Raw genomic sequence first — 9439 nt, forward strand, 5'->3', positions numbered from 1 at the left:
CAGTCAAGAGATTTAAAAATAGGAAAAGAAAAGAAATAATTTCTAGAGACAAATTTGGCTTTTACTAGAAACTTCTTTTTCCTTTTTGAGGGGAAAAGGGCGAGGAGGGAGCTGAGGAAGAAGAATGGGGAAAATACAATTTATGGCTTGCTCGATAAAATCTTTCTGGGCCAATTTCATCTTTACCCTTTTCTGTCACCTTTAAGCTTTGAACCAGATACTGTCCTCGGCAGTGTTAGGGTTCAGCTGTGCTTTTGTGAACATCCCAGCAGAATCTGCAGGGATCAGCACAAAAGAACCCAAATATATAGAGTATGCAGGCCTCGGAGAGGGGGTGAGCTGCCAAAAATTGAACTCTAGGCTCAAGCTTCAATAGCCCTATAAGTATGTGGTCAAAAGGGGGGGCAGGGAGAGGAATGCATTCCTAATGAAATACATACTTCAAAACTTAAATTAATAGGTTTTTAGTTACACTGTGGTTCAGAGACGAGTAGATGTGGAACAACTGCTTACACAGACATAAAACAGTCTCCCTCTCCCTCGCTCTGGGTCCCTTAGGATGCGGTTGGGCAGATGGATACACATATGTGCAGAGGAATCCTCAACAAAAAGCCTAGCAAGACAGACAAAGGAAAGTATTTATGTAACTGAAATGTAATTAAATTCTCAAGTAATGAGGCTAACAGCCTGCCAATGCACATTTGCTGGCTATATAATTTGTAAGAATCATATTTTTAAATGTTTTGTCAAGGATACCTGGAACAGTGGAGAAAGCACATCTGTGCTTTTATGTACAAATTGAAATAACTAAATAAGAATAAAGAGCAATGCTGACTTAGAGATTTTAAAAGACCTTTAATTTTATTAACGCTGCCGATCTCGCTCCTTTAGCACTACAGTATTTTCAAAGAAAGCATTTTGGCACATAACATTTCTCAGCCATTCTAAAGTACCGTTCCCATAATATTGCAGCTCAGGCTCCCCTTAAATATTTCTGCCAAAGCACATGATTGGCTTAGAAATGTTGTTGTTCGCAGAATTGTTAAAGTTAGCATTTCATTCTTATGTGTCTTGTCAGTGAAATGATACAATATAAGCACACATTTCCTATGAGAAGTTGAGAGGATTTTAAAAATTGCCCAAGGGAACTGAAAGTGTCATTAATTTCTGTTGCTTCAGAGGGGTAGCCCAGTTAGTCTGTAACTAGAAAAACTTGAAAAACAACTAATAGTCTTGCAGTACTTTAGAGGCTAACAAAACATGTAGATGGTGTCATGAGCTTTCGTGGGTAAAACCCACTTCTTCAGATGAATGGAGTTAATTTCTGAGAGAGCTGAGCATCTATTTCCTGAGGCGCTTTTCAAAATCTCACCCAACTTGGCAAGTTGGGTGACAAATACAAGTAAGTGTTCTCTAGCCTCTAATTAAGCCAACTAAAATACACAATGCATAGAGTCGATCATCAAAGGATCTCAGCATGCTTTACAAATATTGAGGCCATCTCAACACTATGTAGATGATAGACGTTGCTTCAGTCAAACTTCTGGAGTTTGATTTAGCAGATCTAAAGAAGTCCTGCTAATTTGAACTAGGAGGGCTCCTCCATCGGCACTGTTAGTCCTGCTCCTCACAAGGAGTAAGGGAAGTCAACTGGAGTGTTTGCGCCCATTGACATCCCACTGTGTGGATGGGGCAAAAACGTGATTTAAGATACATCGACTCCAACTATGTAATTAACCATAAGTCAACCTTCCTCTTTAGTGTAGACTTGGTCTGATTGACCAGTGTTGCCAACTCTTGTGATTTAGTCTCCAGTCTTGTGATATTTGATGTTTTTTTCTTAAAGCTTCAGTTCCTGGAGTTATGTTGTTATGTGAAAACCTCAGCTGTCATTAAAAACAAACCTAAGGTTCTAGCCTTCATTGTTGCAGAGAAAGGCTTGAAAATGTGACTGAGTGCACTCTGAAGCTTCAAAAAATCATTGTGTAAGACTGCATAGCCCAAAATGTAAGTGCAAAGGATCTCTTAGAGCAATATTAAAGGGACAAATACATTGTGGAAGAGAGAGCTAATTCCATTTGTAATTAATGAGACACGTGTATTTTTGGAAGAAAGTTGGCAGAATTCACCTTTAATGGACCATCTGTTGTACAGGAAAAAAGGCCTGGTGATTTTTGCAGGAGTTGCCCTGCATAAGGGCTACAGGAATAAACCTTGTCATTGGAGCCCTGGAGATTGAGGTTATAGCTTGCACTGAGTAGTGCAGTCATCAACAGAGAGTCTTTTCCAATCTTTTGTTTATAATTCCTGCTTCATATGTAGTATAGCATCCAAAGAGAAACTCTTTGTCTCAGTGCCTCTCAGATAAGAGTGAAATTGCAAGAAGTGAGTTTGCAAACAATGGCAAAGAGAAATACTGAATATTTCACCCAGTGTGTACTAGGTTGACTGTAGAGCTACTGCATTCTACTTTCATGTGGTTTCTGCATGACTGAATGTCAGCGATAAAAGCCACGTAGAGTGAACACAAGCTTAGTTTTACTAATTACAGAGGCTACTTGTATACTTCTGATTGCCTTCTATTATTACCTCATTGTGCGATTCTATTGAAACAGAAGGACATATATCATCAGGAAATATTAAAAGCATCATTCAAGCCTTGCAAATCTGCAGATACCTGTTTTAGAGGTGGATGTGGATGTGGATATCTGCAACACATTTTTGCAGATATGGATGCAAATTTTGGACCTAGAACCTTGCAAATTTGCAGAAATCACCTTTATGTCCATGGATATCCGCATCTCTGTGGACATGGATAGCCATGGCTCTTTTTTGCTGATACAGATTCAAAATATTGTTATCTGCGCAGGGCTCTAACCATATTGACAAAGCTACTGACTATTAACATTGCAATGCAATTTGGAAAAATTAAAATAACAGAAACATGCCTCAATGAATATTCTTTTAAAATCACCAGGTTTGGATTAGTAGAGATGTGTAAAATATGATATGCCAGGTAAAGTACCTACTATGCTAGCAGTACTACCACCATAGATCTGATTCTTCAAGGCCACAAGGATTACCAAGCACATTATTTTACAAAAATGGAAAGTAAGTCTTGTGCCCCAGATAGAGCATTGGTATTCAGACCTGTCTGAGTTACTAATGAAAGAACAAATAGCTTATCAACATAGAGAAAAATTATATGAATATGAAGGAATTTGGGACTCCCATTCTTGGTACATTTGGGTAAAGAAAGCATATGCAGTTCATATAGTACAAGATCTCCATTCCACCTAACCTCCCTGCTTTTTCCCTTCCTCCCCTCCCTGCCACCCTGTTTCTCTCCTTCCCTTATTTGCCTATTTGTGTATAACTTTTTTTCTAATTGTTACCACTACCCTACCATGTTATGGCTGTGTTATATTGTCTGTTTTTTTACTGCCTGGTCTTGCAGCTGTGACAATTTGTAAAGGTGTGCAATTGCATAATATTATTGGATATCCTGTGAAATATGCAGTATGTGGTAATATATAAAACAATGCAAGTCTCTGAACTCTTTGTATTTTGTTACTGTCTGTTTCTTCATGAAAATTAATAAGAAATAAATTGCAAACAAAAGAAAGAAAAAGGTATTCAATCCCCTTCCCTACAACATGCACTAGTCTAACCAATACTAAAGAAACTACCACACAGTGCTACCAGCATCACAAACTACTTACTCAGTTGCCAACCTTCTTTCCCTAAACCAGCTAATCTGAACACTATCTAAAAATATTCTTTAGTGCCACCTCTCTGCCACTGGCAGCCTGAATCTCTCCCAAATAAGTTTCAGGCTGGGGTATGGAGCAAAACCTTGGTCTCCACTAGGGAGTTATTTCGAACTAACACCCCTTAGGTCTAATTAATAAGTAGAGTGTCCACATTACCAAGCCTGTTATTTTGAAATAACAGGCTGGCTATTTCAAAATCTGTGCTCCTGTTTTCCTCAGGGAATAACGCTAATTTCAAATTAGTTATTTTGAAATAGCATTAGTGTGGATGCTCTGCTGCTGCTAATTCAAAATAATTGGTCTCCGGAGGCTTCTCAGAGCTGCAGTTCTGACTGCTCTGGCCACTCATCCCCATTACTCCCCTCCTCCTGCAGAGCTTAAAACTCCAGGAAGCAGGAGAAGGGTTGCTCGCAGGCTGGAGAGTTGTGAGAGTCATGAGCAAGACAGCAGCAAGCAAAGGAGCCATGATGGAACCTAACACTCCCTCAGAGCCTCTATGGCTGCCAGCACTCCTGCTGCTCTGTTGGCTGCCACTGGCCAGGGACACAGGAGAGGTCCAGACTGACCGGTGCAGAGATCTTGGACTTCATTGAGGCTCCTTCCTGGGGAGGAGACCAACCTTCAGAATCTCAGCACCAGGAAGAGGAATGTGGATGTCTATGGTCAGATGGCTGCCAGCCTGGCCAACAAAGGACACAACCAGACCCTGGACAAGTTCCAGATGAAGATTAAGGAGGCTCTGGTAGGCCTACCACAAGGCCAAGGAGCAGAGCATGTGGGAGCCTATCAGCCCCTGCCATCATTGTGAGCCTTTCAGGACACACCCAGCATCAGTCTCCAGGAGGGTGGGTTGTCAGACGGCACTGAGGAGGAGCAGGAGGAGGAGGAGCAGACCAGCCAAGCAACCATGCCCTCCAGTCAGGACAGGATCCTCACCCTGGAGCCAGTTTCTGCTCCCAGGATGTCTCCTAGGCTTCGGGCAAACCCAGGGAAGGCACTTCAGGTGAGTTCTATAATTTTCCCTATCTCCATGCGGTGGCAGGTGACAGGCTGTGAGGGGCTGCACATGCCTCTCTTGGCCTACTCAGCCTGGGGTGAGGCTGGAGGGGGGGTCACACAAGAGCCTGTGCATGTGGATGCACATGGAGCACTAGTCTGGAGCACTCAGCCCCATGATGCTCTCAGACAGGAACCCCTCATTCCTTCTCACAAAGTTCCTGCACAGGTCTGCCTTACTCCAGTCTCCATGGTGGGAAACCTTCCCACCACAAGCCACTGCTAAGGAGTTTGGGATCATGGAGCCACACAGCAGTGCTGCACATGGCATAAGGTCATGCCCACACTCAGGTAACATTGGCTCCCAGTTAAGTGCAATGGTGTGGAGGAGACGGATCCTATGCATGGGAATCTGCGGGGCAGAGGAAGAGGAAGGGAACCCAGTAGTGCTCTGTCCAGCAAGCAGCATCTGCCACTCATGCACCTCCCTCAGCCCCTCCCCACCTCCAGCAGGACCTGCTCAGCATTGAAGTGCTGCTTGTTGGGGGTCCAGGCTGCCCATGTAGGGCTTCATGAGCCAGGGGAACAAGGCGAAAGCTGTGTTGCCCAGTATCAGTATGGACATGTCTACCTCCTCAACTCTGATGGTGCAGTCAGGGGGAAAAATGCCAGCTGGGACTAGGATGGGGTTGTGTGTGCTATGGCCCCTCTGCAGTTGGGAAAGCCCATGGCGGCAAAGCCTTCCACAATGCTAGCCACGTTTCCCAGTGATGACCCTCCATAGCAGCATGTGGGAGATGTCCTTCACTACTTTTATGAGCATGACCCTGACTGTGGATTTCCCCATACCAAACTGGTTTCTGATGGAGTGGTAGCTGTCTGGCGTGGCGAGCTTCCACAGGGCGGTGGCCACATGCTTCTGCATGGGGATGGAGGGTCTCAGTTGGATGTCCTGTCACTGAGGGCAAGGGCGAACCATGCAAAGAGCTCGAGGAAGGTGGCCTTCAGCATGCAAAAGTTCTGCAGCCACTGCAGGTCGTTCCATAGCTGCCCGACAGTGTGGTCCCACCAGTAAGAATTTGTCTCCCATCGCCAGAAGCGGCATTCCACGGTGTATTGAGGGCATGCACAGCCACAGGAGCACCATGACTTGAGTCTCAGGGCCTGCAGACCATGTTGGTCATTGTCCTGCTGGAGCTGCATGTGACCAGTGGGGACGATCTGCACCATGAGGCACAGCATAAGGCCTGCGAGCCTAGCACTGCTTTGCAGCAGCTCTGGCTCCATGCTGTGAATGCTGTGGCATCCGCAAAGGTAATCAGATCACATTAAGTCCCTTTTGTGTCCCGCACGGGGGGAGGCAGTGTAAGAGTGGCATATGAGACACAGCTGCAGAAAGGAGCCCCTGAAAGCATGCATTGCAGCTTGCCTGACTAAGCAGCCACAGGAGTGCGTCCAGAGGCTCTAAGTCCAAGGCAGACTCCAATCAGTGTGGCTTCACTGTGGACGCAGAGTGTGGAGCCCCTGGAAGCACTTTGGGCCACCTGGAAGGAAGGCTTCAATCAGTGTAGGTGTGCTATTTCAATTTGTTAAATCAGGAGTTATGATGTTGATTTTACTTATTTCATCATGCCCAGAGACAGCACTTCTTTTGGTGGATAACTTTCTCCTCATATTTCTCATATTAGATTTCTACTCCACCCAACTTCTCTATCCTGCCAGTCCCCCGCCAAATTCCACTTCTGTCCTCCAGCAACATACTACATCTCCAAGCTCTAGCAGCATCCCATCTAGCAGTTCCACCACATTCCTCATTTTCTACCAGCACCACATCCAACCCCCAGCATTAACACAAGCCCTCCAACAAAGATCCAGCAAACCCTCCTTATTGCCTCCTTATTGCTTCCAAGAGCACCACCCAGAATCCCCCATCTATATTCCCAACACCAGTACCATGATCAACAAAAGGGGAATCCTGTGGTTTTCTAGTAATACGTATGTATACTGCATGGATGAATACTAAGGGTACGTCAAGACTACAGGCTTTTGTCGACAGAAGTTTTGTCGACAGATACTGTCGACAAAGCTTCTGTCTACAAAGAGCATCTAGACTACATTCAGTTCTGTCGACAGAGACAGCTGCTTTGTCGACATGGCAGTGTAGACGCAAAGGACAGTTTAGATGCAATAACACCTTCTGTCGACAGAACTCTGTTGACAAAAGGCGTTATTCCTCGTAAAATGAGGTTTACCAGCATTGACAAAACTACGTTATGTCGACAGAACTCAGCGGTAGTGTAGACGCAGGTTTAGTTTTGTCGACAAAAGTCCACTTTTGTCAACAAAACCCTGTAGTCTAGACACACCCTAAAAGTCTTCAAGTGTTCTGGAGAAAGGTAAACTGTTGCCACATATCTTCTATCTATGAGGCTGTGTTATCAGGACTTTTTGCACAGCTCTCAGCTTGGTTGGTAAATAAAGGAGTCCATGTGTCCACTGAAGCTGTTATTTTAATTCCAGACTCTGCAAACCATACTTAATTCCTCCACACATGCAACAGTTTGCATTTTAGTTTATTTTTTAAGTTAGAAAAGGAACAGTAAATTAGCAAGTTCTTTGCAACAAAATAATAGATATTGTTGAGCATTTAGGGGCATTTTATTTTATTGGGAAATTTAGAATTCCTCAGCCAGGTTATGTCCTGGCGATCCAGACACAAAGGAAACTTCTGTGTATCAATCTTCTCCTGCCCAAGGGGAAGATGAGGACCAGTTGTCTGTGACATCATTCCACTGACAGCTCATTGGAGAGTTACCTGTGGGAAGAAAGTAGACTGAGGGCAAGAGAAGAGGGTTGGGTGGGGTGGGGCGGGGTGGGGAGAGTTATGTATTGTTTCCTACCAGCCACTAGGGTAATCTCCAGGAAATTAGTATAGGTTGCACTATTTTTATTTGTGGAGTGTTTCAGAGTAGGGATGCATCTCCACATGGAAACAGTGCCAACGCACAAAAGCTCTCAGTCGATGGCCCTGGCCACCAGTAAAAGCCCCCATGATCCTTCTTGATTGCTTCATCTGTTTACTACTCACGTTGTATGGCTGGTCCCATAAACCAAATGGTCTTGCGTCTGCTCCCTGACTGGATGACTGAAACTATTTAAAGAGGAGAATAAGCCAGGAATGAATAGCAAATAATGAATAACACTCACCCACGTATGAATTTTCAGACACATTATTATTTGTGACAAAATGTATTAAACAATTCTATATTATAAACATTTTTGTGTGTACCCAGTGCTTGTCCCAATCTGTATTACCCCACTAGCAACATTTTAATAATCTACTGGCTCTACTGTTATATAACAAAATGTAAGTCAGACTCATGTTATACACTGCCTAAAATACTGGAATTTTTGATATTGCTAAAGTGGAAATACTGAACTCATGCAGAAAATAATAAATATGTGAGTGATTTAAAACAGCTCTGAAGCTCTGATATCCAAAATCAGTCAATTTTTGCCCCCAGCAAAATTCATTCACTTAATAAGAACAGCACGTAAAAAGTTAAACAAAGTACTTCTTTGCTATTCAACATGGAAAAGAGTAAAATATACAGTATAAACAGGAGATTATTAAGCAGCTAGCAAAAGGATTATTTGTTTCATTTAAAATTAAGAAGATTTGCATGTTCCACCAAAAGGCATTATTTAAAAGTTTCCCTTTTTTTTGCAGTTAAATAATGACAACTTCATCATCCTAGCAAGCAAGCAATTTTTTCCCATTTCTTATATTAACCAGTATCTATGCAGACTGGATGAACTGTATTGTTTGTACTTACAGTGTCTCAGGGATGGTAGAGAGTTCATGAGTCTAAGAAATCAATTCAGTAGTCTTCATTTGATTTATAGTTCTTAAAGCAGAAAAGAAGCCTTATTCAAGAAATTAGTATATATAATGCAGATAAGAACAATTTGTATTAATTTACATTTTCAGCTGTAAATTAGCAATATTTCAGAAAATTTTTAAAAATATGTTCTTGACTGCTTATTGCCTTAATAGGGAACCAAGCACCTAGTTATGTGACTCTGAAATCATCAAATCCAAGACCTAAAAATCTGTGGAAAACTAACTTTCCAAAGACTTATGGAATGATCTTCAATTTCATACTCCAGACGGAGATCAAATCCAGTTCATTGTTCCGACTCTCCAAATTATGGGTGGGGCTGGTAGGGCTTCCTATCAAGTTTCATGGCATTGCCCATTATAAGATTTTGGTTTCAGTTTCTTATAACTTTGCCAGACTTTAACCACTCAGCCTGAAACTTTCCTCTCAGGGTAGCTGCATCAGGCTGAATTTTCCTGGAAAATTTCTGCCAAAACAGTTCAACTATTTCTGAGGCTAGAAAAAAAATATGTTGTTTTTCCCATGTTAAAAATTTCTGATGACTTTCCTTTAATAAGATCCAGCACCACCATGCTTTGGAGCAAGGACTTGAAATGCAGCAGGGGTATGAGTGATCTTTGGTATCACAGATGCTCCTTTTGCCATTCTCATGGAAATCCATCCAAATTCAGCCAAGTTCTAAGTCCTCAAAAAGTTCACAATAGAGACATCTTAGATTTGGGCAGCTAAATTCTCCAAAGATTCTGTCTGCACACAGCATGCTTCAGC

At 42.8% G+C, this 9439-nt stretch overlaps 1 long non-coding RNA gene across 1 annotated transcript; it reads right to left on the reverse strand.

The window, feature by feature from the left end:
- Window positions 1-7338: 7338 nt before the first annotated feature.
- On the reverse strand, window positions 7339-8861 carry LOC106731947 (uncharacterized). Its single transcript, XR_001368194.3, has 3 exons — window positions 8606-8861; window positions 7858-7920; window positions 7339-7584 (listed from the first exon to the last, which is right to left on the reverse strand). It is a non-coding gene; the product is annotated as an uncharacterized LOC106731947 (long non-coding RNA).
- Window positions 8862-9439: the final 578 nt, after the last annotated feature.

The sequence above is a fragment of the Pelodiscus sinensis genome, chromosome 3, assembly GCF_049634645.1.
Source record: "Pelodiscus sinensis isolate JC-2024 chromosome 3, ASM4963464v1, whole genome shotgun sequence".
Classification (NCBI taxonomy): Eukaryota; Metazoa; Chordata; order Testudines; family Trionychidae; genus Pelodiscus; species Pelodiscus sinensis.